The sequence below is a fragment of the Elephantulus edwardii genome, unplaced genomic scaffold (assembly GCF_000299155.1).
Source record: "Elephantulus edwardii isolate Elephantulus edwardi_28Jun2011 unplaced genomic scaffold, EleEdw1.0 scaffold00002, whole genome shotgun sequence".
Taxonomy (NCBI): Eukaryota; Metazoa; Chordata; class Mammalia; order Macroscelidea; family Macroscelididae; genus Elephantulus; species Elephantulus edwardii.
In genome coordinates, this window is record NW_006399752.1 from 36,931,088 (window position 1) to 36,958,730 (window position 27,643).

The 27,643-nt window shown below is 43.8% G+C and overlaps 1 pseudogene; it reads right to left on the minus strand.

The window, feature by feature from the left end:
• Nucleotides 1-27,643, minus strand: part of LOC102865432 — a 52,022-nt pseudogene that overhangs the window by 4,451 nt on the left and 19,928 nt on the right.

Sequence of the window (27,643 nt, forward strand, 5' to 3'; positions counted from 1 at the left end):
CCAGTGCTGTTTGGTGTCTTGACTGTTGCCTCTGGGGATGTGGATTGTGGCTCTTAAGGGCGGTGAAATCCTGGGCAGGGTTACTGCACACTGATGGTTGCTCAGTGTCAGTTAATTTCTGACTTTTCAAGCCTTCACGATTTATTTCACTATCACAGGACAGTGTTCTTTTTACTTAGTGCCTCCTGATACCTCCCGTCCTACATGTTCTTGCAGTGAGACTTTGCCCAAGACTTGGGAGTCGCTGTCCTTTCCCCCTGGGTCTGGGCTGGTCAGCGATGACCTTCCTGGTAGAGCTGGCAGAAGTGAGGCCTGCTGACAGCCGGGCTAGGTCTTCAGAAGGACACTGTCTTGCATGGCTTCTCTTTCTAGAGACACTGACTCTGGAGAAAGCCAGCCACCCATGCTGTGTGGGAGGTCAGATTTTCCACAGAGAAACTCCTGGAGGGTCCCTCCTAGAGCAGGCCTCAGCCCTCGTCCTGCAGCCCTGATAAGTGTGTGGTAAGGACTCTGCTGCTTCTAGCTTTCCCATCTCCCATCCGAGGGCCCCATCTCTAGGGAGCAGAAACGTGAGCACCTCTTGTGTCCTGTCCAGTTCATGGACTGTAGACCCTAGACGTGCTGGTGGGGGCCTCCGTGCCCCTACCCTGCAGGGTTACTCGACTCCCTAGTGTTTCCATCCAGCAGTCCTGGAGATGGCCTTTCATCACATGCTAGAGGTAGAAAGCTGTGAGAGTCATGCTTTTAGTTGATAATTAGGCTTTTAAAAATTTCATTTGTAAGTAACTGCTTCAGGGATATATAATTCACATCCTATAAAATTCATGGTACATGTGTATTACTGGGTAAACAAGAGTGGTACACCATCACCACGATTTAGCTGTAAAACACCTACATCACCCCAAAACAATAGATAGTTTATAGGAATACTTTCAAACTAGCCAGAAGGTTTGTGGTTCAGACTCAGCCAACGGTGCCTGGGAGAAAGGCCTGTAGGTCTACTCTTGGAGTCAGTGTGGCAGTGAAGCTGTCTGTACGTGTCTTCACGAAGACTTAGAACTGGCTTGCAAGCATTTCACAACAGCATTCCAACTTACATTTCCAGCAGTTGACCTGCCAAGGTACTGGTCCCGCCATTTTAAAATAATTTTCAGCAAGATTTTACTTGAATGTGACATTAATGATGATGTTGTTGTTGTTGTTATGTGCCATCGAGTCACCTGCAACTCATAGTGACCTTATGTACAACAGCCTTAAACCCTGCTCTATCCTGTGCCAATCTCGCAGTCTCAGACAAACCTACCGCCATTACCCCAGTGACTGAATCAGTCCATCCCATAGAGGGTCTTCCTCTCCTACGCTGTCCCTCCACCCTCACAAGCATGATGTCCCTCTCCAAGGACTGGTCCCTCCTTCCAACATGTCCAAAGTATGTCAGACGAAGCTTCAGAATCTTTGTCTCCAAGGAGCAGCCTGGTTTAACCTTCTCCAGGATGAACCTGTTTGTTTTCTTGGCAGTCCATGGTATATTCAGTTCTCTTCTCCAGCACCACAGCTCAAAGGCATCAACTCTCCTCCTGTCCTCCCTAGTCATTGTCCAGCTGACGCATAGCAAATGATTGCAAAGACCATGACCTGTATCAGGTGACATTAATGATAGTATTTGGTAATTTCCACATTCTGTTGGATCACCTTTTTTGGTAATGGGAACAAATGTGGATCTCAGTTGGCCAGGTCAAGCTTGATTTAGAAAAGGCTGTGGAACAAGGGATATGTTTGCTGATGCCAGATGGATCTTGGCGGAAAGCACAGAATACCAGAAAGATGTTCACTTGTGCTTTATTGACTATGAAAAGGAATTTGATTGTGTGAATCATCACAAATTATGGATAACATTGAGAAGACTAGAAATTCCAGAACACTTAATTGTGCTCATGAGAAACCTGTATCTAGACCAACAAGCAGATATCCAGATGGAATTGTGGGACCCTTGTGTGCTATGTATCAGAGAGCTGGACAATGACTAGGGATGACAGAAGGAGAATTGATGCCTTTGAGCTGTGGTGCTAGAGAAGAGTATTGAATATACCATGGACTGCTGGGAGAACAAACAGATTTGTCCTAGAGAGTGTAAAACCAGGCTACTCCTTGGACACAAAGATTTCGAAGCTTCGTCTGACATACTTTGGGCATATTGCAAGGCGAGACCAGTTCTTGGAGAGGGACATCATGTTTGGGAGGGTAGAAGGACAGTGCAAGAGAGGAAGACCCTCAGTGAGATGGATCAGTTCATTGATTGGGGTAATGGGAGGTAGGTGTGTCAGAGACAGTGTGGTTGGCACAGGATAGAGCAGGATTTAGGGCTCTTGTACCTAGGGTCTCCTTGAGTCGCAAATGACAACACATAACAACAACAACATGATTTAAAATGAGGAAAGACGTGTCACAGTTGTATCCTTTCTCAATACCTATTCAGTCTGTAGGCTGAGCAAATAATTTGAGAAGGTAGACTCTATGAAGAAGAATGTCCCATCAGGATTTGAGGAAGACTCATCAGCAATTTGTGATGTGCAGATGATACAGTCCTGCTTGTAGAAAGTAGAGAAAACTTCTAACACTTAATTGAAGAAGATCAAACACAGAGACCATACCCTTCGATATGGGATACATCTCAACATCAAGAAAACGGAAATCCTTCCCAGTAAACCAATAGGTAGCATCATGATATATGGAGAAAAGATTAAAGTGGTCAGTGATTTCACTTAACTCAGACCCACAGTCCACATCATGATAACAACAACAACATTCAAAAAATCAAAAGACATTATATTGGGAAATCTGCTATCAAGGACCTCTCCAAAGTGCTAAAGAGCAAGAATGTTAGTTTGAAGACTAAGGTGTGCCTGACCCAAGCTGTTGCTTTGTATGCATCTGAAAGTTGGACAAGTGAATAAGGACGTCAGAAGAAGAATTAATGCTCTTGAATTGTGTTGTAGAAGAGGACTGAATGGAGGAAATGCAATCAAGGTGCTCCTGAGAGGCAGGGAGATCGTCCCACTTCCTTTGGGCGTGTTGTCAGGAGAGGTCAGTCCTTGGAAAAGAACATCAGGCTGGGAACGGTGGAGGGTCGCAGAGAGAGAAGACCCCCAACAACATGGACCAACATGGTGACTGCAGCAATGGGCTTGATCATATCAGAGATGGTGGGGATGTGTGGGCGAGGGGAAGGCTCAGATCTGTTGTTCACAGGGCCACTGCAAGTCAACTTGATGGCACCTAACAACAGCAGACAGATCTAAAGAGGAGTTAGGATTCCCTTACAATTGGCATTCGTTGTGGGGTGATGGTGCTGGGGGGCCAGGAGCTGGTGGGCACTTGGTAGCTGCTTTGCCTCCACCAGACCAGGAAGGGCTGAAGCTTGGCTGCTGGGAAGACAAATGGAGTATCTGATAAGACGTGAGCTCTCCCAAAGGACAGACTCTATGCTGCAGGAGGGACATCTCAGGGAGCCCTCCCTGTGGGTCAGAACAGAGTATGGGGTGTGAGTTCAACACAGAGGAGAAACACACCTGCCTTCTCTCCTCATGTGCGTGCGCGCGCACACTCTCACACCTACCACACACTCTTTATTCTTCACTCACACTCATGAGAGCTGGGGGCCTGGGCAGGAGCGGAGGCACGGCTGTCAAAACCTGGACCTGACGATAGTGTGTTTGGCTGTGCAAGCCAGTGGCTGTCTCTGTGTAAAGGAGCAGGCCGTGGTCCAGCAAAACATCAGGTACAAAACCAGACCTGTGCCGCTTGTCTGCCACACCTGTGTCACCTTCTGGGCTTTGTTCTGCATGGGTGTCACCACCTGTGCTGCCTGTGTCAGGTTCTGCTGTTGTCCATACTCTAATGAGAGGTAGGACACGTACCAGAAGGAGCTGCCCTGACCCCCGAGGCTGTCCCTGTGGTCCTGCACCCTGTCTCTCTCCTCAAGGACAGAAAGGTGCTTCTCACACTGCGTCTTAGGCTCCACTTATACCAGGAACCTGGCTAGAGGGTGAATGATGTGGCCATGGCAGGTTTTGGAAGAGTTTGTAAACATGACGGAGATGGAAAAAGGCCAAGGGACGGATGTAGTACCATCTGGACCTTGTTGTCAGTAGGCACGTGGGGAAATGTGGGGAAATCCAGAGCATGAGCTCAAGAACGCGCGTTCAGGCAAGAGCCCAGGAGGGATGTGTTTGTTCTTGTGAGACAATTGAATTCCCCCTGTTAACACAGAACCACATCGAGCCTCTCACAGAAACCGTTCAGATGAGAAAGATTTTTGCTTCTAGATCATGGGGGAGGTAGATTTTTATTGATCTGAAGAATCTGGTAAGCTCAGCGCCCTCCCTTCAGGCTTGGTTTAACCAGGCCGCTAAGGCAGGCGCCTCAGCAGCGTCTACCCGTGTGTTCCCTCCCTAGTTGACATGAGTGAACTCCCTGAAGGAGAAAATGTTTGTGTCCTTTGTTCCCCACTGTCCAGGTCAGGACGAGGGCTAGCCATTAATTTGTGACAAGAGAGTCTGTGATAAGCTAAAAGTGAACACAACAATATAATCTTATTAAAATTGTTCTTTGGTGTAGGGGGAGAATTAATTGAAGGAGGGCAGTATCTTGACTTGTCAAAAACAGGCATGATATTCAATTAAAAATGACAAATTGTCATGCTTCAGTGGGCCCTGCTTGTGTTTCCCAGACAAGTTCATTAATTCGGACTCTTGCAGGGACCTCAGCCCCTCAGATTGGGGTGAGTAGGCCTTCTAGGGGCTCCTGTGCTCAGCTGTTGAGCATCTGCATGAGGACACCAGCTCTGTGGTCTTGGAGATGCCCGGGGAAGCGTTGAACTGTGTCCCACAGGATACAGCAAGCTCGGCTGGGTCTAGCTGCCTCCTAGGGAGGAAACGCCTCTTAGACTGTTGAAGACATAGATTGTGAAATGCCAGAACATCAAGAACTAATCTTACTTGCTTCCTCTTCCCCAGCCCGCTGGGCCACTGATGGGGAATCCCAGTCCCACGCTCCGAGGTGTGTGTCCCTTGGGGTCTGTGGACTTCTGTCCTGCTTCCTTGGTATGCATGCACCAGCCACCCCTTCCTCTGTCCTGGCTGAGAATCATCTGCTGCCCTTTCTGATGGCTTCTCCCACTCTCAGCCAGGGGATACCACAGCACAGGGGTCTTTCCTGACCGAGATCCTTAAGTTAGATTCCACAGCTCTGGAACATTCCCCTTGTCTCCTAGCTGAGCTCCGGAACGTGTCCGGGAATGGTGGGTGGTTTTCTCATTCAGCCACAAATGTAGTGCGTGTGTGATTTATTTACAGCTTGGACCTTCAGACCCTGTAAAACAAGTTCATTCTTTGCTTTCAGATTTGTTCATTTAAAAATTCTGTGTACGGTACAACTTTGAACAAGCTTTCAATGTGTGAGTTATTGAGCTCTTATATCATCTTTAATAAAGATAAATTTTAAATGTAATTTAATGCCTGGAAGTCAGTTGGTAAGCAGGTGGGATTTGTCTTAGAAAAGAAGGGCCAAGAGAAAAGTGTGTTTTAACAAAAAATTTTTCCAAACTCTGGTTCATAACACACTCAGTTCAGTTAATACTGATCAAGCCACGTGACAGAGCTCAGGAGGATGGTGCGAGGTCATGCTGGGTTTTGTTCTGTTGTACTTAGAGCCACTGTGACAGCATCCAAGATGACATATTGTGACAATAACAGAAAAGATCGGCAGTTCAAATCCAGCAGCTGCTGCGTGGAAAAAGATGGGTGATCATCTTGTGTCACGATTTCCAGCTTCAGAAACCCACTGGAGGGGTTGTGATCTAGAATCAGCTGGTGCCACTGGGTTATGTTCTCATTGTACACAGAGGAGCCCTGGTGGAGTAATGAGTTGTGTGTGTTAGACTGCTATCCAAAAGCATTGGTGGTTCGAATCTCCCAGGTGCTCCACAGGAGAAAGATGAGTTGTCTCCTCCTGTGAAGTTTACTGCCTGTGAAATCCCAACTGAGGGTCAGCTATGTGGGGGGGGGGGGGTTTCTGACCTGATGGTCCCTAACAGTAACTCCCATTAAGATTTACAGGCTTAGAAACTAGAGGAGAGGGTCACTGTGAGTCAGAATCAGTTTGGATTGTTTTTAACAAAAAATCTAGTGCCCTAGAATTGTCATGGGATCGGTTTTCTGAGCAAAGCAAATAAGCAGTTGCCATTAAGTCAGACTGCCTCCTAGCTGACTCTCCCGCAGATTTTCAGAGGCTGGACCTCACGGGGGAGGAGTCTGCCCTCATTTCTCTCCAAGAGCAACCAGTGCATTGGAACCACTTACCTTCGGGTTGACGGTGCAACTTGTTACCAACTAGGCAAAAATGGAATGTTGAATTGATACTCAATATTGAACCACCGTGTAAACATCTTTTTTCCCTCTAATTTAATGGAATTTATCTATTTTATAAAATCTTGAATATCACAGAAGAATTCACTCCTTTATCCTTCATTTTACACATCCCTCCTCAGGGAGACCTTCTCTATACCCACTTACATGGGCATTACCACGTGCCCATCCTTCATTAGTTTTACACACACACATCGTTACTTGTGTCCCCAACCCCACAGAGTGCCAGTTCTGTGAGGGCTCCTGCCTGTCACCCCCCCCTTCCTTCAGTTTGCCTGTCCTGCAGTAGGCAGGTGAGTGCGTGGACACCGGACACAGGAGTTCCATCCTGGACGTGCCTGTGATGATCCCCATCCTCCCTTCTTACTGGCTCGTCTTGGAATCTGACAAGTGTTTCTTGATTCAACCAGGAAGATTTTGTTTCCACGACTAGTTTACTACTTTCCATCTAACTGAACATGGTAGAGTGTCCCGACTCCAGGGAGCTGGAGATGACTAAGAATGGATGGCTTTTTATGTCTTGCTTGCTCCCTCTCCCTCCCTTGACTCTTCCTTCGAGTTCTTTCTCCTAAGCAAGCAAGTATATCGTGAGGGATAACGAATTGAATTAGTCCTTCAGGTTGAAGGGTGGAGAGTAATGAGGAGATGAAGTGGTTTTGGGGACTAGTAAAACCCAGTCCAGTGTGTTTGCTGTCGTCACTGGCTAGCAGTGTTTACAAGTACTGAGCGGAAGGAGGAGTGCTGAGTGCGCATCTGTACAGGTCTGAGGTGGACAGGGCCTGGGAGCCGGGTGAGGTGCTTGGGGTTCCGTCTGCTCTTGACTAGCTGGAGCGGTCCCCGGTAGTCCTGGGCGCTGTGACGGCCAGGAGAAAGGGAGGTGCGTGTTGATCTGGTGTGTCCCCCAGGAAGCCCGCTAGCTGGGTCCCCCTCCCCTCAGTTTCTCAGGGCTCACAAAGGCTTCATTTACAGCAGAGCTCTAGCCCACATTTAAAGATTTATTCTCTTATTATTCCAACATAGCTTTATTAATGTAGCGATTTTTATTTATATAAAACGTGTTGACAGTCGAATATTTTATGCTCAAAATATTGATTAATTTTTTGGGAAACGTATGAGATTTGATGTTGCATAACAAATCTCTATTTAAATTTACTGAGTAAACTGCAATGAATCATAACTATATTAAGCAAAAGCCAACATTGCAGAATAGTTTATTTGAGAGGCCGATTAGATGTAAAATTTCAGGGTGACCTGGATAGATTTCACACTTGGTATAACCCTCAGCTGCAAAAATGTGACCAGTTAGGCGCCAACAAGGGAAGTTTGTACTGGTGGGTCTAGCAGTTTTAAGAGCAATGAGGTCATATTTAGTCATGAGATGACTTTGTTTTAGAGGGTTTATGGAACATGAAGAATATTCCTTTCAGGAAGAGTCTAGAAATGTTGCCTTGTGATTGTTAGGCCTGTCAAGTCGGCTCTGGCCCACAGTCGCTTATTAACAGCAGCGTGAGGCCCTGCACCTTCCTGTGTGTAAACCCCTGGTTGCAGTCACTGCATCAGTCCATGGCATTCAGGGTCTTCCTCTCTCCAGAGTCTGTAAGACCAAGTCTTACCCTCTTGGCTTCTAAGGAGCACTTTAGCTGCACTTTCTCCAGGACAGATTTCTTCGTTCTCTGAGCAATCCATAGTGTTTTCCATATGCTTTATCGACACCACAAGTCAAAGACACCAGTTCTTTGGTCTTCCTTATTCATTGTCCAACTTCCATATGAAGTGATTGAAAATACCATGATTTGAGTCAGGCACATTTTAAATTGATATCCGTGCTCTTTGTTGTGTGCCAGAGTCAGAACCAACTCGTAGCTCACCCTCCAGTGGGTTTTCAGAGCCAGTAAATTACATGGGAGGAGAATGCCCATCCTCCTTCTACAGAGCAGTTGGTGGGTGAACCACATTTGAACCACAGCTTCTCACCATTAAAGAAGTCATGAGGAGCCAATTGGCCGAGCGTTCTTGTTGTTAGGGGCTGTCAGGTATGACACAGGCAGTCCTGTGAACAACATACCTGAACCCTCTCTTAACTGTGCCATCATCACAATATCTGACCCACTTGAGGCCTTTGTAGCGATCATTGTGGCTGTCTGTCTCATTGAGGGTCTTCCTCTCTTTCACTGACCCTATCTCTGCCTCTAAGGAGCATTCTGGCAGCACTGTTTCCAGTTCATATCTGTGTTCTTTTGACCGTCTGTGGGATGGTCTGTGCTCTTCTCCAACACCACGACTCAAAGGCATTGATTCTGTTTCTATCATCCTCATTCATTGTCCAGCTCTCAGATGCATCACAAGTGATTCAAAAGACCATGGCCTGAGTTAGGCACACTTCAGTCTTCAGACTGATGTCATTGCTCTTCAGTATTTGGGAGAGGTCCCAGACAGCAGACTTAACTCAGTACAATACATCTCTTGATCTGCAGAGTGCGGGTACCAAGGATGTTGATTATTATTCCAGACAAAATTAAATTTTACTAACAGCTTCAGTCCTCTCTCCATCTATCATGATGTTGCCTCTTGGCTCTGTGGTGAGGATTTTTGTCTTCTTGATGTTGAGATGTAATCCATATTGAAGGCTGTAGTCCTTGATCTTCTGTAGCAAGTATTTCAAGTCCTCCTCACAAGCCCTCCTCACTTTGAGCAAGCATAACACAGTTTGATTTGCCCAATACGGCTCATCATTTCTTGACTTCAAGTTCCACGGGTGTTGCTTGTGAAGTCAAGTAAAATTAAATCCTTAAAAGTATAAATCTTTTTTTCCAGCGTCATGTTTCTTTTTGGTACAGTGGTGAGGATTTCTATGTTTTTAATATTGAGATGCAGAAATATGAATGTTTATGAGTAGAAATATTGCACCAGATTATTTACGCTTCAAATGTGACTACGTGGTTGTGAAAGTCCTTGAAGTAGGCCTGCAGTGGTAATGGATGTTTGGTCATGATGAGAGACATTTATTGTGGTGCTAACAGGAGAAGCAGAAAACCCTTACCAACGCATCGTAGCTTCAAAACATGGCTTGTTTCCCCAACAATGATTTTTTTCCATTAATTTTTTTATTTGTGTGGAAGTTTACAAATCAGTCATTCACATACATTGTGTTTTACATTAATTACAATTGATTAATAGACTTTCAGTGTCTCATCAAAGCCTTGTTAGACATTGCCTTGCCCTGTACCAAATTTATCAAGTAGTCTTTGGTCCACTCTTATTTTTTAACTCTTCTGGTACCTGTCACCATTGTGTGCGTGCACACTTCTCAGTTGTTATCTGGAAAGAAAACATTCTAGAATAACAAATTTTTTTTCTTAAAAAAAAAAACCCACCCAGCTCTGATACAGCACGATCACTATTACATATCACAAGCAGCTCCAAGATAGTTCACATTCGCAGAGGTCTGATGCGGTATGGTCTTCCGTCGTAATGCTAGAAGACACAATTAAAAAGGCATTATTTTGAACTATTCCCCCTCCATTTCCTCCCCTTGTGAACCGTCCAGGGTTGATTCTACCTGCATGTAAACCTCTCCTTAGCTTTTTGTAATAGTGATTTTATACCATTGTTGTCCTTTTATGACTGACTTAATGTCACTCAGCATCATTTGTTCTAGACCCCTGTTGTGCAGTATTTCACGGGTTCGTGATCGTTTTGTAACGATGCCTCATGTTCCATTGTGTGACTGTGCCGTGGTTTCTCTAGCCATTCACCCACTGGTGAGCATTTGGGTGCTTTCCTGTCTTTGCTCTCGTGAATAATGTTGTCATAAACATGGGTGTGAGTATGTCAGTTTGAGTTGCAGCTCTTATTTCTCTGGGATCCCTACCTAGTGGCAGCTTTGCTAGGTCAAATGGTATTTCTGTTTCCAACTTTCTGAGGAAGCTCCAAGCCACTTTCTGTAGCGGTCGCACCATGTTGAGTTCCCACCAGCAGCATGTGCCAATTCTTCTCTCCACACCCTTGCCAGCATTTGTTGTTTGCTGTCTTTTTTTGAACATTGCTATTCTTGCTGGGGTGAGATGATTCCACGAATGATTTTAAATATTACTCAGCGGCGTAGAGTAGTCATTTCATCTGACTTAGCTCTGAAGCGAAATAGTTCCGCTGAACTGTCTTATCAGAATAGCTCAAAGTTAAGCAAATATTTAGGTAAATGATGTGAGAAAATTTTCTTTAGCCTCGTCAGGGGCTTAAATCTCTTCCTTGAAGTCAGAAGTGAGTGACCTTATTTGGCTCAGCTGACAGTGGCCTTCGGTGCCTGTGGTTGCGAATGTCACACGTTAGTCCTCAGAGGATAAACAAGCTCTGGGAATGCCTGTGCTGAAACCCTGAATAATGAAGAATGTGTCATGGGGCAGACACCATCAGCTAGGCATTGGTATCTGGGGAATTTCAGGGTACATGTGCTTGACCGGCAGTGGTGGGAGTACTTGTTATGTGCTGCCCTTGAGCTGATTTCAGCTCATGGTGACCTCTTGTGAGAGAAGTGTCCCCAGGGCTCCCTCGGCTGTGGGCTTTCCAGGAGCGGATTGCCAGGCCTTTCTCACAAGGAGCTGTTCAGTGGCTTCAAGGGGCCCACCTTGCAATTAGCATCTGTGCACTTGACCGTTACGTCTCCAGAGCTCCTTGGGCATGGGGAGCAGGGCCACGGGCACAGCAGCTGATGGGACGTTTGGTGAGGAGCCCTGTGAAGAGGCAGGCCAGGCTTGGGGGGGGGGGGGCAGCGAGCCCAGTGGGTGGACTGGTTGAATTTGTTGGATAGTTGATTTGAATTTCCTGGATACTAAGTTTTCCTCATACAGATTATAACTTGAAACGTCATACTTGTTTACACACTAAGTTTAATATCATACAAGTTTTAATGAAGAAAAAAAGCTTTTCCTCTTTTATTTATCATCACATTTGGAAGCATTTCCTGTGCCTTAGGACAGTGGAGGACGGGGAGAATATGAGGAAACCGCGTTTCTGTGTGGAAGGTTTCTTTCTCACACGGTAGTCCTTTTCTTGCCAAGTGCTTTCCCGCCTGATTTATTAGGTAATAATGGAAGTGGGAGTATTTAGCAAATGAGCTTGCTAATTTTAGGAGAGAGGGAGAGAACGTGGAGGACCCTCATGAGAGGGCGTGGCACAGTGGCCGCAACCACGAGCCCACACCTCACAGCTCTTGGGAGGAGGTGCAGGACCAGGGTTCCACCCTGCTGTAAGGGGGCCTCGGTGAGCCAGGACTGGCTGCCCAGCACCTCACAGCAGTGTTGGGAGGGTGGTCATTCTGTAGAGCCAGGAAGGATGTTTATTGGTTGATTTGTTTTTAATTTATCTGATATGTTCAGGGACTCTGATGACAAGACCCATAGCAGGTTGCACTGCTCGTCCAAAGGCTGTGTGGCTCTGATGGTTCATATCCACCGCCTCCTTCACAGGAGAAAGATGGACAGCCTTATCCTGCTGTGATTTACAGCATCGGAAACCTGATGAAAGGTCACTGTGAGAACCAGCTCGACAGCAGTGAGAGAATGGGGAAATGTGGTCAGAGACCAGGTGTCAACTCTCACCAGTCAGTCACATGACTTGACAAGCTATCTGAGTGGGTTATTGCTGGATCCTACAGTTAGAGGACTGTTTTGTAGTTACTTGTGTAATACATTTGTGTGCATACATACGTGTAATAGTTGGACAATAATTGAACATTTTATATCCTTATAGTCATTTCCTGTTTGCAAAAGGGCTTTGTGTACCAGTTTACATTTGACTAACATAGGTTTGGCACCAGCAGCCAGGAAATTAAAAGATGTATTGTGATGGGAAAGTCTGCTATTAGAGATCTCTCCAAAGTACTGAAGAACAATGATATCACTCTGGAGACCAAGGTGCACCTGATCCAGGCTGTGCATCAGAGAGCTGGACACTGAGTAGGAAGGATAAAAGAAGAATTGATGCCTTTGAGTTGTGGTGTTGGAGAAGAGTATTGAGTATACCATGGACTGCCAAGAAAACAAACAGATTCATCCTGGAGAGGGTTAAAACCAGGCTGTTCCTTAGAGGCAAGGATTCTGAAGCTTTGTCTGACACACTTTGGACATGTTGCAAGGAAGGACCAGTCCTTGGAAAAGGACGTCGTGCTTGGGAGGATTGGAGAGACAGGAGAGGACGACTCTCTATGAGACAGATGGATTGATTAAGTGACTGGGGTAATGGGTGTAGGTGTATCAGAGGCAATGAGATTGGCACAAGACAGAGCAGAGTTTAGGGTTGTTGTACATAGTCGCTGTGAATCACAGGCGACTCGACGGCACGTAACAACATAGGTTTTATGAGGTATGTGGACCATGTGCATAGGAGATAGGTGTTCCTTGCAAGCTGTAGGGATAACTAGAGTGAGGTTTCAGATGGAAGCAGTTCTCTGAGATATCTGTGAGAAAGCAAGCATTTGGCGTATCGATTCTCATGAGCTCCTGTATTAGATGGTCTTAGTGTAATTCCACTTAGTGAATTTGTTCTGTTTGCACCATGATGAAATAGTGACAACCATGTGACCCTCTCGCCAGGACTAGAGGGAAGCAAGGGGCCTGCTTGCCTGTTTATTTGGCAGCAGGGTTTAAGAGGGCATCAAAAATTCAACAACTGAGATAAGTAATATTTTAACTAATGTATGCTTTTAGTTAGTGGAAAAACCATGACTAAGAAATAAAAATTGGAATTGACAGGATTAATGTGAAATTTTTTTCTTTTGCCTCAGGCCCCAGTATGTCTTAGAATGGAATTATTATTGATCCTGTCTTTATTTGAAATTTTAATATTAGTTCGTCATAGATTTTCTTCCACTAATCTAGATTTTTTTTTTAAAAAAAAAAGTATTAAAATACTTACCTTGACTCCTGAGATTTTTTTGCGGGCTCATAGATTCTGTGTCTGACACAGGCACGGGAGGACTCTGTTCCTTGAAGTAAGAGAGACAGGGCAATGAGCCCTGTGATTATTCTAGCTTATTCTGTAGAGTAGAGGTCTGCAAATGTTGAATTTTTTTTTTTACAAAGGGCAAGATAGCAACAGTTTTTAGGCTTTACAGGCCATGCAGTCCCTGACCAAACTAGTCAGCTCTGCTGCCGTGGGCTAGGGATGTTTTCAGGCTATATGGTACATAAATGAATATGGATGGGTGTATTGTAGTAAAACTTTATTTTCAAAAATTCACAGCTAACAGGCTCAATTTGGCCCACAAGCCTTAGTTTGTCATATCCTGTCCGAGAGACAGTTCTCAGGTTGCCGGGCAGGGAGAAGGAATCCACACAGGCACTGGCTTCACTTAGGATCCTGGATCACAGAGGTTCGCCATGCGTTGGGCCCCAGGGATGCACTGTGCACCTGGCTCTTCTTCCTCCGTGTTACTGGGGTCCCTCTCCCTCACTGATCTTGTCATTCACCTTCTATCTTGCACAATAAAAGGTGGCTCCATCCACTTCAAGGAAATTGAGATCAGGGTTGTGATGGGATTAAGAGTGTACTGTCTCATTCTTAATCCTTTTACGATTTGAAAGTACTCAAAATATGACTAGGAAAGGATTAACTCCTCAGAGTAGAGTTGACCTTAGTGGATGGGGGTCATCATTTGGTGATGCAGCATAACGCAGAACGTTAAGGAACAGCAACAAACATCCTTTAATAAGTAGAACATTGAATGTACAGAATATTACTCTGGGAAAATGAAATAGAATGCATAGAGATTGTTATCCTAGGCATTCATGAACTGAAATGAACTGGCATTGGTAATTCATCTCATGTACTTCGGGCACGTTGCTAGGAGGGGCTGTTTCCTGGAGAAGGACATGATGCTGGGAAAGGCGGAGGGTCAGTGAAGGAGAGGAAGACCCTCAGCCAGGTGGACTGCCACAGTGACTGCCACAGTGGACTCCTGTGTGTCAGGAAGTGTGAAGACGGCCCAGGATACAACAGGGTTCAGATGAATTGTACTCAGCTCAATGGCACCTAACAACAACAGCATTCTGAATTGGACAGTCATATGATCTCTTGTTCTAGGAATAAACAAATTGGAAAAGATTGCCATGGTATTTATTGTCAAAAAGAACGTTTTAAGATACTGTCAGTGATAGGATAATGTTTATAGTGTTCATGAACGTACAAGGAAGACAAGTTAATAATGACTGTTATGTGAATTTATGTACCAGCCACTAAAACCAAAGGTAAAGAAATTGCTCAGATATATAGTCAAGATTCATGATAATTACTGATTTTTAAATTTAAAAAGTTGGAAACGAAAAAGAGCTGATATTTGGAAAATAAGATCTTGATGATAGAAACAGTGTTGCAGATTGCATAATAGAGTTTTGTGAAACCAGTGACTTGTTCATTGCAAGCAATTTTTTCAACAATATAGGCAGCAGCAGCAATACATGGGGACTTCTCCAACTTAAATATGCAAGAATCAAATTGACTACATCTGTGGGAAGATAAAGTGAGGGAAACTCAGTATCATCAGTGAGAACAAGACCAGGGGCTGCGTGTGGAACACACCATCAAATGCTCACATACACGTTCAGATTAAAGCTGAGGAAAAGGAAAGCAAATCCACTAGAACCAAAATACATCTTTGAGTATAGCTCACCGCTATTTAGAGAATATACTACCACGAGGCCACCAGAGCTCTCTCATCAATAGTTTTATTTGACACATTGGAAAACAATGTCTGAAGACCAGACAAGGAATTAGGTGGCATCAAGAGAATTTTGCATGGAGAAAGCAAAAGGACATTTAAAAAGACAGGAAAGGAAAAAAAGACCAAAATGGATGTCAGTAGAAACTCTGAAATTTGCTTCAGAATGTACAGTAGCTAAAACGAAAGCAAGAAATAGGAAGTTCGCTGAACAGATTTCATAGGCAACTCAGGAAGACAAAGTGAAGTATTGGAATAAAACATGCACAGACTCAGAGTTTGAAAACCAAAAAAAGAGGAAAACATTCAACATTTCTCAAGCTAAAAGATCTGGAAAGAAGAAGAAAAAAATTTAAAAAACCAAAACAACACAACAAACTAGCCAAAAAACCAAACCTCCAGCCTCAAGATGCAATAAGTAAGGATTCTATGGCAAAATATTGAGTGATACAAAAAGCATGAAAAGAAGATGGGTAAGAGACCTGGCAGTAAAGCCCCAGACCATAAGTTCAGAAGAGACAAACTGGGACCACTCTCAGAAGACCTAGTGTATAGTATAAAAGGACTGCCAAATTCAGCCAGAAATGCACAGTCTGAAGAGGATAAAATTGATAAATGGGACCTTGTAAAGATTAAATCTCTGTGCTTATAAAAAACTTTTTCCAACAGAGTGAAAAGAAAACCTAGTGACTGAGAACAAATATTTGGCAATACCATCTCAGACAAGGGTCTCATAATGAAAGTTTATAGTCTTCTACAGGGCCTCCAGAAAAAAAAAGACTGATAACACAATTACAAAATGGGCAAAAGACATAGGAACACTTTTCATAGAGAAGGGCATTTGGATGACCAACAGACACAGAGAGAAATGCTCCAAATCACTGACAGTAAGAGACATGCAAATCAAAACCACAATGAGGTACCATCTCACACCAGTAGCAGTGGCAGAGTTTAACAGGACAGCAAGTAGTAACTGTTCGAGAGAATGTGGTGAGATAGCAACTCCTATACATTGTTGGTGGAATTGTAAAGTGGTGCAACCACTCTGGAAGGCAGTTTGGCATTTCCTCAAAAAGATGGTCATATAAATTCCATGTGACCCAGGTACTACACTGCTTGAAATATATCCTGAGAAAATGAGAACTGAGGCACAAACAGAGACTTGTATAGGAATGTTCATAGCAGTTTTATTCGCCATCACAAGGACATGGAAACAGCCTAGATGCCCAGCCACAATGGAATGGATTGAGAAATTATGGTACATTCACACAATGGAGTACTGTGCAGCACGCAGGTGCAATGATTTTTTAAATTACTACCTAACATGGGAGGGACTGGGCAGCATTATGCTATGTGAACTAACTCAGTCTCATAAAAACAAATACTGTATAAGATCACTGTAGAACGAATACACAGATCCAGGGGGGGATGGCTTACGCATAGAATCACACAATTTGATAGGTGGAGGGAGGAGAGGATAAAGGGGAAAGATCTGGTGTGGAAAAACAGTGTATACGAACTTTACGAACTTTGTAAGTAAACCAGTGTAAAATTTTAAAGAAAGAAGAAGATGGAAGAAGTACACAAAATCACTGTACCAACAAAGATTGTTCAGCCATTTAAAGGGGTACCATAAGATCAGCAGTCTATGGCCCAAGCTACATTGAAGGCAGTGGTGAAAAACATGGATGAAATATCAGTTGAAATGATTCAACAAACAAATGAAATAAATACTGGGACCACTCTCATTTATGCCAGGAAATTTGGAAGACAGCCACCTAATTGTAAGAGTTTCACATTTGTGCCATTCCAAAGAAAGATGGTCTACAGTATGTGAGGACTTAATCAGCCAATATCATTAATTAAAAATGGAACTCAGGTATACTGCATTGAAACAGATGAGGGAAAGAATTGTTTGGGAGGGATGTATGATTGGGTATTATTGTCATGACAGGAGTCTGGAATGAAGGCTGCACGGTGGACTTGGGGGAAGGGATTGGGTAACAATGAAAGAGTCTTTCTGTTATTTTTCAAGGAGAAGAGTGAAGGGGGGGAGGGAGAGCAGGGAGAAAAGTGTAACAATGAATGACTGGAAATCCTAAGTCTCTGTAAACTTTCATTAAATTTAATTTTTTAAAAAGCCACTGAACTCACTGTCCCTGAGTCCGTATGGACTCGTCACTGTAAGTCACAAGAGGGAACTGCCCATCTTCTCCTTTGGGGCCCCTGATGGACTTAAACTGCCAGAGACTCACAGTCTTTGGTTAGCATCACAGCTCACCAGGAACTGCCTCATCAGAGCTTCCTATCATTAGCACCATAGGACTTTGCTAAAGGGAATTTGAAAATGACTGCAGCAGTGCATGAGGAGAAATGCCAGAATTCAAGCTAGATTCAGAGGAGGACATGGAATAAGGAATAGCACTCTAGGTGGATCTTGCCTGGAAGCAGAAAGATGTTTACTTATGTCTTATTGACCATGCAAAGACATTCACTTAAGTGGATCATACAGATTATGGATAAGATGGTAAAGAACAGGAATGCGAAAACTACCTAATTATGCTCATGTGGAACCAGTATATTGACCAAGAAGCCATCATCCAAACAGCAAGAGTATATTGCATGCTTGAAAATCAGGGAAGGTGTGCATCAGGCTTGTGTCCTTCCATTGTCCTGTTCAGTCTGTATGCTGAACAAATGATGTGAGAAGCTGATTAAAAACTAAGAGTCAGGATTGGAGGAAGATTCATTAACTTCCGTTACGCAGATGGCCTTTGTTTGCTAAAAGTGAAGGGGACTTGAAGCATTTACTGATGAAGATAAAAAAACTATAACCTAAAAATACCCCAAAACTGTAACCTTCAGAATGAATTACACCTCAACATAAAGGAAATAAAAATTTTCTCACTGGACTAATAAGCAACGTCATAATAACCAGAGGAAAGATTAAAGTTGTAGCTTTTACTTTTCTTGGATCTGCAATCAATGTGCATGGATTCAACAGTCAAGAAACCAAATGACATATCACACCGGGAAGATCTACTGCAAAGGATCTCTTTAAAGTGCTGAAGAGCAAGGATGTTTGTTTGAAGACTAAGGTGTGTGACCCAAGCTGTGATATTTTCACTTATTACATACTCATGTGAAACCACACGGTGAATAAGGAGACAACAGAGGAATTGATAGATTTTAATTATGGTATTAACAAAGGGTGTTGACTATCCCATAGACTGCAGAAAACCCAAGCAAATCTGTCTTGGAAGAAATGCAGCCAGAATGCTTTTTATTTGCAAGGATGGCAAAACTTCATCTCATATACTTTGAACATACTATCAGAAATTGCCAATTGCTGGTGAAGTATATTGTGCTTGGTTAAAGTAAATGGTCAGCAAAAAAGGACGATTCTCAGTGTGGTGCAGTGTTCATTCTGCTGGACATTGTTGTTGTTGTGTACCATTAAGCTAGAACCAAGCCCTCGCTGACGCACCAGTGGGTCTTGGAGGCAGTAAATCGCATGGGAGGAGATTGCCCATCTTCTTCCTGCAGACCGGCTGGTGGAGTCAAACCACATTCGTTGAAGTTGGCAGTACAGTTCCTTAGCACTGAGCACCAATACAGTATCATTACTAGAACAGTATAATTAATATTACATGCAAGCAAAATACTGCTGAAGAGTAAAAAAAAAACACAAACTACAACGGTACATAGAGAACTACCAGAAGTTCAGTCTGAATTTATAAGAGGCGAGTGCATCAGTATTATTGTTAATGTCAGATGGATCCTGCCTGAAAGCAAAGAATACTAGAACAATTTCTATCTGTGCTTCATTTACTATACAAAGGCATTTGGTTTTATGGATCATAACAAATTATGGCTAAACTGAGAAGAATGGGATTCCCAGAACACTTAATTGTGCTCATGTGAAACCTATACCTCAGCCAAGAGGTTGTTGTGCAAATAGAGCAAGGGACCACTGAGTGGTTTAAAATTAGGAAAGATGTGCATCAAGGTTGTATCCTTTCTCCATACCTGTTTAATCTGTATGCTTAGCAAATTATTCAAGAAGCTGGACCCTATGAAGAAGAAGGTGGCATCCAGATTGGAGGAAGACTCATCAATAATGTCATTATGCAGATGACACAACCGTGCTTGCTGAAAGTGAGGACTTGAAATTGAGGGCTGCAGAGGATCAAATAATACAGCCTTCAATATGGATTGTGTCTCATTGTCAATAAAACAAAAATTCTCACCACTGGACCGATAGGCAACATCATAATGGATAGAAAAGAGATTGAAACTGTCAGTGACTTCATCTTAACTTGAATCCACAGTCAGTTTTGGTACCAGCAGTCTGGAGACATATATATTTCTCTGGGAAAGTCTGCAGTTAGAGACCTCTCATAATTATTGAAGAGTAGCTCTCATGGCCCAGTGGCAAGAAACTGAGCTACAGTTCCAAAGGCATGTGGTTCGAATCCACCAGCTGCTCTGTGGGAGAAGAATGGACAGTCTCCTCCTGTGCAGTTAACTACCTCTGAAAACCCATCAGAGGGTTAGCTGGGGTTGGTTCCAACTTTATAGTACTCAACAACAACAGTTATGTTAGTTTGAGACTAAGGTGTATGCCTTGTTCAGGCCACAAGTCTTTTCAGTTACCTGCTATGCCGCTGAGAGCTGGACATTGAATAAGGATGACAGAAGAATTGGTGCCTTTGAACCACGGTGTTGCAGAGGGGTACTGATTATCCCATGGATTGCAAAAAGAAGAAATAATTATGTAATGGAAAAGGTGCAGCCAGAGTACTCTTTGGAGGCAAAGATGATAAAGCTTTGTCTCACATACTTTGGGCATGTTGCTAGGAGAGGCTGTTGTAGAGATGGACAGCATGGTTGGAAAGGTGAAGGGTCAGTACCAGTGAGGAAGACTCAACCAGGTGGATTGACAAAGCAACTGCTGCAATGGACTCAAGTGTGTCAGAGGTTGTGAAGGTGGCACAGGTAGGACAGTGTTCACATGTGTCACTCATAGTCACTGTGACTCACACTTGATGTGATGGCACCTGACAACAGCAAGCACCAGAGCTCCCCGTTGTACACAGGGTCGCTTGTGAAGTGGAACCAGATTGATGGCACCAGGCAACAACCACAACATGAAAGACTCAAATTTAAATTAATCACAGAGGTGGAAAATACTAAAGGCCAACAGGAGACAGAAGGAATGGACCTAACATGTATAACTGGAGTATGAGAAAGGGAATCATGCAGAAGTGGTATTTGGAAAGATAAATGACTGAAAAACACAACTGACAGTAGTCTGTAAGTTGTAAATATGATGAGTGGAGCCAGTGTTTAAACAGTTTTGTCTCAGAGAAATTAAAAGGCAATGATTAACATTGAACTCTAACAAATCAACATATTATCATTTCTAAACCAGCCACTAGAAGAATAGAGTCTGTACCTTTCAGATTAGGAGGGAGTGACGACTGCAGTGATAAGCAGCAGTGAGAAGGCCAACACTAAGTTGCCAGTAAATTAGATTAACATAGGATAGCAATTTTAGTTTTTGGGTTTGTGTTGTTTGTATGTTTGTTTGTTTTCTGAGTACAGTGTGCTTTATTGATGGTGCATGACAAGATGGGCTCTCCAGAGCCCACCCCCTTTTCTCAGAGGGACTGAATGGAAACTGTGTCAAGGGTGTGAGATTCTCAGTGTGTTGAGGGATAGAGTTGGGGCAAGGACGTCCCAGCAGCTGAGGGTCTCTTTTTCATTTAGTGCTTTGCTGGAGCTGAAACCTAAGGGTCTCTTATTTTTAGGAGGTCATGTGAACCATCAGGTCTACCACCCTGTTGCTGTAGCCAAATTCATTGTTATACCAGGAAGCGAGTTTGACAAAGTGGTTGTTCAGGGCAATGCCAGCCGCAGATCAAAGATGAGGTGTCACTGTTAAAGTGGCAGGAGACAACCTGGTCTTCAGAATATCCCAGGATGCCCTTTAAGAGCCCTTTCAATGCCTGCTTTACTACTTGTTTGATGTCATCATATTTGGCAGCTTTTTTTAGACAGCAGGTCAGATCCACAACTGACATATTGAGGGTAGGGACGGAAAGCCATGCCAGTAAGTTTCTCTTTCAGCTCAGGAGTCACCTTGCCCATGGCCTTAGTGGCAGGGATAATGTTCTGGGAAGTTCCATGGCCAACACACCACAGTTTTCCAAAGGGACGATCCACAGTCTTCTGGGTAGCAGTAATGGCATGGACTGTGGTCATGCCAGAGTTGTCGATGACCTTGGTCAGGGGACCAAGCAGTTGGTGGTGCAGGAGGCATTGCTGACAGTCTTGAGAGAGTTGTCATACTTCTCATGGTTCACGCCCATCACAAACATGAGGGCATCGGCAGAAGGAGCAGAGATGATTACCTATTTGGCACCACCCTTCAAGAGAGCCCCAGCCTTCTTCAAGGTTCTGAAAACACGAGTGGGCTCCACAACATACTCAGCACCAGCATTACCCCACTTGATGTTGCCTGGATCTCACTCCTGGAAGATAGTGATGGGTTTACCATTGATGGTCAGCTTCCCATTCTCAACCTTGACAGTGTCATTGAACTTGCCATGGGTAGAATCATACAGAAACATATAGACTATGTAGTTGAGGTCAATGAAGTGGTCATTGATGGCAACAGCATCCTCTTGGCCAGAATTAAAAGCAGCACTGGGGACCAGGCATCCAATGTGGCCAAGTATATTTACTCTGACCTTCACCGTCATGTCTCAAGGATGCGGCTCAGGTTGCACAAGAGAAGAGGGCTATCTGTGGATCGATGAGGAGCAGAGATCCAGCATAACAGTTTTAAACGAAGGTGAAACCCAGCAACAACACAGCAAAATTTATAGAAAGCAGCTTAAGTTGTGCTCAATGAAAAATGTGTATCCTTAGAGAAAAAGAAATGCTGAAAATTAACAGGCTAAATATCTAAATGATAAAAAGACTATAATAATTTTTAAAAAGACCAAAAGGAATAGAAGGAAGAAACTAATAAAGACTAGAATTAATGAAATAGTAAATTTCCAGTATTAAGTATAATAAAACAAAAATGTTGATATGAAAAGTCTAGCAAAATTGGCAAACCTCTCATGAGATTGATAAGAAATAGAGGCACCAGTGATAAATGAAATGAAAGGAAAAATGGAAACCAGTTGTGGATTCAGGGACTAAAAATACCACAAAAGAATATTATAAATAGCATCGTACATTTGACAATGTAGATAGAATCAATTTCTTGAAAAATACATTTTTGCTAAAGGTGACATTGACTGAAGAAGAAATCCTGAATAATCCTATAACCACTTTAAACGTTAAATCAGTAATTACAAATTTTTAGGCTCAGATATTTCCATTTTATATTCTACTAGACTTTAAAGGAAGAAATTATTTCCATTTACTTCCTGAAACTAAAACAAGGTGCGTTTCTAATCTGTTTCACTTTGAATGAGTTACAGAGCCGGTGTTACCAGTGAAGTATTTATAGCGGGCACAAACACTACAGCTGTTAGTTAGTTCTGTTACTAAAGAAGCAGTCAGATCTACCTTGACCATTTCTCAAGAAATGTCATCTAACCTCAACAAGAAAAATGTAAACAATCCAGTCACAAAATGGGCACAGGATAGGAATACATACTTCACCAAAGAGGATAGTCCAATGACCAACAGGCGCATGAAGACATGTTCAAAATCCCTAGTTATTAGTGAGATGCAAATAAAAAAACCTACGAGATATTATCTTACCCCAGCAAAGTTCAACAGGGCAGCAAACAACAAATGCTGGCAAAGTTGCAGAACCCTTATTCACTGCTGGTGGCAATATGAAATGGTGCAGCCACTATGGAAGGCATTCTGGCACTTTCTCAGAAAGTTGGAAATAAAATTACCATTTAACCCAGCAGTTCCACTGCTAGGAATATAGCCTAAAGGAGCCAGAGCCATAACTCAAGCAGATGTATGCACATCCATGTTTATTGCTGCATTAGTCATAATAGTAAAAAGAGGGAAGCAACCCAAGTGCCCATCCGTAAACAAATGGAAAGGAAAACTGTAGTATATCCACACAATGGAATACTATACAGCATTGAAAAACAATGAAATACTAAAACATTACACACCATGTGGTAACTATGAGGACATTATGCTAAGTGAAGTATCTCAGTCACAAAAGGATAAATATTGCATAGCAAGCTGTTCTAAAATAAATCAGACCTGGAAAGGGAATGGAGGAGGAGTAGATAGATAATGAAACACTGCTTTGGAATAGATGAAGGGAAGAACCATTTGAAAGGAATATAATACATTATATGTCTGAGAACAGTTTGGAACAAGGAGGGCATTGTGGGGATTGAGAGGGAAAGGGGAGAAAATGTGCAATAATCAATACATTTTAAAAATTAAAAAATTTTTTAAAAAAGAAATGTGGCCTAGGTTTGGGTGATAAATGGCTCAAATTTGCAAAGATGTGAATGGGAGTTTGGGAGGTGAGGGAGACGAGTGCATACAAGTGCATAACGTGTGAGGGGTTGTGAGTAGATTAAATCCATGTTCTTGAATATGTGGTTGTGTCTGTGAGGGCTCAGTGTGATGTGAATTTGAGGACGTCTTCACCTTAGTGGTTTTATCACGGTGGGATTTACAGACTCGCATAAGTGTAAAGCAGGGCTGTCTGCAGACATGCCATTTGGTCACGCTCTTCTCCAGCATCCTCTGCGTTTGCTCTTTCAGACATCTCATAGTTGTCAGATGCCTAAATTCTTCAGGAAAACGAGGCTCTTTTAGTCCCCAAGGAGGAAGAAAAGATGTGTCACTTCTGAATTTGCTGGATTGTGTGTTTGTAGAGATGACTCCATCTCTGGCCAGGGCCAACTCTCAAGCTTCCTCCAGCTCCAAGGGTCCTAGGCGGGGTCTCTGGGCCCTTGTGAGTGAGTGTAAGTGAAAATCCCTGGGGGAGACACGAAGGTACAGTGGGCACGGGGAGGGGAAATGAATGCAGAGGTTGCAAAGGGAAATCTCCTTGACAGCAACCAACAGGTGTAAGAGTCCTTAGATTCGTCATTCAAAACATTTCAGCTCTGTGTTCTTGTTGTTGATGGTGATGTTTGCCATTGAGTCAGAACTTCTGGTAAGCTGCCAGAGCTCCCTGTCGCACGGCTTCTTAACAATAATAAGCTCCCTTGTACTCGGTTGTTTACTGTTGGATGCTGTGGAGTGGGAACCGAGTCCTAACTGACACGCTGGTGGGTTTCGGAGGCTGTGAATTGCATGGGAGGAGATTCTTCATCCTTCTCCTCCAACAGCAGCTGGTGGGTTTGGACCACTCCTTACCCTCTAGACCCGGAACTCCCTTCGAACTCTACACGATGAGGAATTAATTCTTAGGACATAAGTATATAGCCATTCGATTAGCAAGATTTAAGAAGTCTGTTGAGTCTTAAAACTGTTGAGCTCCAGCAGCTGTCATCCACTCTCCTGGTGGGCTTGTAGACCCTGAGAGATGCCTGAGAGAAGAGTTTGACCTAATGGAGCGCAGTTCAGTCTGTACTACCAGGAGCCTGGCTGTCACATTTCTAGGTGTGTACGCCAGAAAAACGTGCATCTGTGTACTTGAACCAAAAAGATCTCCCCAGCGTTATTTGAAAATGCTCCAAAGCCGAAACTGCAGAAACTACCCTTGGGCCCACTGACAAGGGAATGGATCGATGAGTCACAGAGTATTTAGACAATGAATTGCCACACCGCAGTGATAGTAAATACAGTACAGCAGTAACCAGCAGTGAGTGGCGGGGGTGGGGGGCATGACAAAGACTATACGTGCCATACCATTCCACCCACCCACTGCTGTGGAGTCATTTTCAGCTCTGCTGACTCCGTACGTAGGACAGAGTAGACTTGCCCAGGGGTTGTCCACAGCTGTTGGGTCTTCACAGAGCAGCTTACGGCTTTGAAACACCTTTCAATCAGCTTCTGAACTCTTTAACCATTGTACAACCAGATCACTTTCAGTATGATCCTGTGTATCTAAAATTCAGGAACAAATAAAAATAAATTCTCTCTGTTAAGGCTGCATACCCATAAGATGCTGTCAAGGAAATGATAGTTGAGTCTTCCTCCAGTCTAAAATATTCAGAGTCGAGCTTCTCGAATCATTTGCTCAGCATGCAGATTGAATAGATATGGAAAGAGGACATCGCCTTGTCACACACCTCTGATTTCAAACCATACGGTGTTTGCGTGTCCTTGATCTGACCAGTTTTTTGGTGCATGCATGACTAAGTGAATAAAATAAGTGAACATACATTGTATTTACTATATTGAATGTGTGCATGTAAAAACATGCATACTTTTTTACCTCTATTTTCTATAAACCAAAATAGTGTAAACCCATTGCCTTGGAGTAGATTCTGACTCATTAGCTTTCAAAGGCTGTAATATTTATGGGCAAAGACTGTGGTTCTTCCACCAAGCCTCAAGTGGAGTAGAACTAGCATTTGATTAGCAGCCTGACGTGCTACACAAGCACTTCATCAAGGTTCCTGTCCTTATCTGTATGTATGCACTATTTTGTGATACAAGTGATTGCAAATGAACATCCTCTGAAGATGGGCACGGTTTGTAATTCATGTGTAACTTTGAAAAAAAAATGTCAGTAACTTAAACCACATCTGCATGGCTCTTTGTCCAACTTCCCAGTTTTTTATAAGCACTGTACCGTTTGAAATTCTGTTTTTAACACCCTTTAAATTTCCCAGATAAGAGTTGACAAGTATTGTGCTTCCTCCTCAGATAAGGGCCCAGCCTGTGACAGGCCAGGCTGACAGGACGCACTGCAGACGCCTCCTCCTGACCACGCTGGGAGAAACCTGCAGCAGCTTATGACACACAGGTACACAAAATCGGGACCTTTTCCTGATAATTGTAAGAACAGTTAACTTCGGAGCACCCCGGGCTTGTTCATTTGCAGTTTTAGTTTTTAGTAGCTTTATTCTTTAACAGAAGCTTTGTACCTTCTACAGCATGACACTGTAATTTAGTTTGTGTTTGATCTCATTTTCCCCCCATTGTTTTCAAACAGCAGCATTAATTAAACGTTGAGAGTAGTAGGCAGTCTAGCTGACAGCCCAGGGCTTCCTTTCCTAAGGCTGCAGTAAAAAAAATTACCACAAAGCCAGTGTGTTCAGGAGCAGAACTCTACCACGTCCCAGCTCTGGAGGCAAGGAGTCATGCTCTTACTGTCCACCTCGGAGGACTGTCCACCCCGAGGATGGTCCACGCTGGGAAACGGTCCACCCCAGAGGATGTTCCACCCCGGAGGATGGTCCACTCTGGAGGATGGTCCATGCTAGAGGACAGTCCACTCTGGAGGATGGTCCCCCTGGAGGATGTTTCACTCCAGAGGAGGGTCAACCCCAGAGGATGGTCCACACTAGAGGACGATCCACTCTGAAGGACGGTCCACTCTGAAGGACGGTCCACCCTGGAGGACGGTCCTGCCTTATCTTCCCCAGGGTCTCAGAGACCCAGGGGTCTCTAGCATCGCTGGGCTTTGTGTGGCATCATCTGTGTGACTCTATCTCTGTTTCCTCCTTTCTGAAACCCTGTTCAGAAGCGGCTGGGTCCTCCCCTACCCTAACGTGACCTCGAGTAGACTGAGAGCGCTTCAAAAAGGAATCTGCTTTTCATGAAGGTCGTATAGGGTGGGGACTCCTACACTCCCTTTGAGGTCAGTTGATATGTTTCCTTTCCACTTTTGGGGTATGGGCACACAGTTAACCTATGACCTCAGTCACCTGGAGGCCAGCCCACCTGCTCATCGGCCATGTGGGGGGAGGCTCTGCTGGCTGACCACGTGACCTCTGAGAATTGCATCTCCTGAAACATGAACTCTTCCCTCTTTCATCATCTTTCTTAAGGCCTTTGAAAGGAAAGAAAATAACCCAGTGTTTGAACCTGTAATTTGTGAATGAGTGGCATTTTATACTTGAAATTAAGAACTCATTAATATCTTAGAGCATTAAAATGAATGTAACATGGGTTTGAAATGTTGACATCCTAAGTGAGACTAAATACATAGTTCCTTTTCATAAATTGAAAAGCTGATATTTAGTATTTCATGCACAGTCTAAGGAGTGTTGTAGTGCCATCTCATTCCCCGGAAGTCAGAGTTTTCACGGAGTGATAGGAGCAGGGTCTGGAGTGGTGCAGTCTGTCAGTCCGTCTCTCAGTCAGCACACTGCTACCTCCCTGTTTAGTTCTTCCTTGCATATTTTTTGTTGGAAAACGCGAGCAAGTTCCCCCATAGGCGTCCGCATTTTTATTTCACTGCATACCTTCAGCAGGCTCTTTAAAGCCCAGCGGAGCTCTGGTGCCCTGCTTGTAGGAAGTTTCACTCCCAGCCCAGCAGTAAGCGGTTCGAATCCACCACCTACTCCAAGAAAGAAAGGTGGGCAGTCTCCTGTGCGAC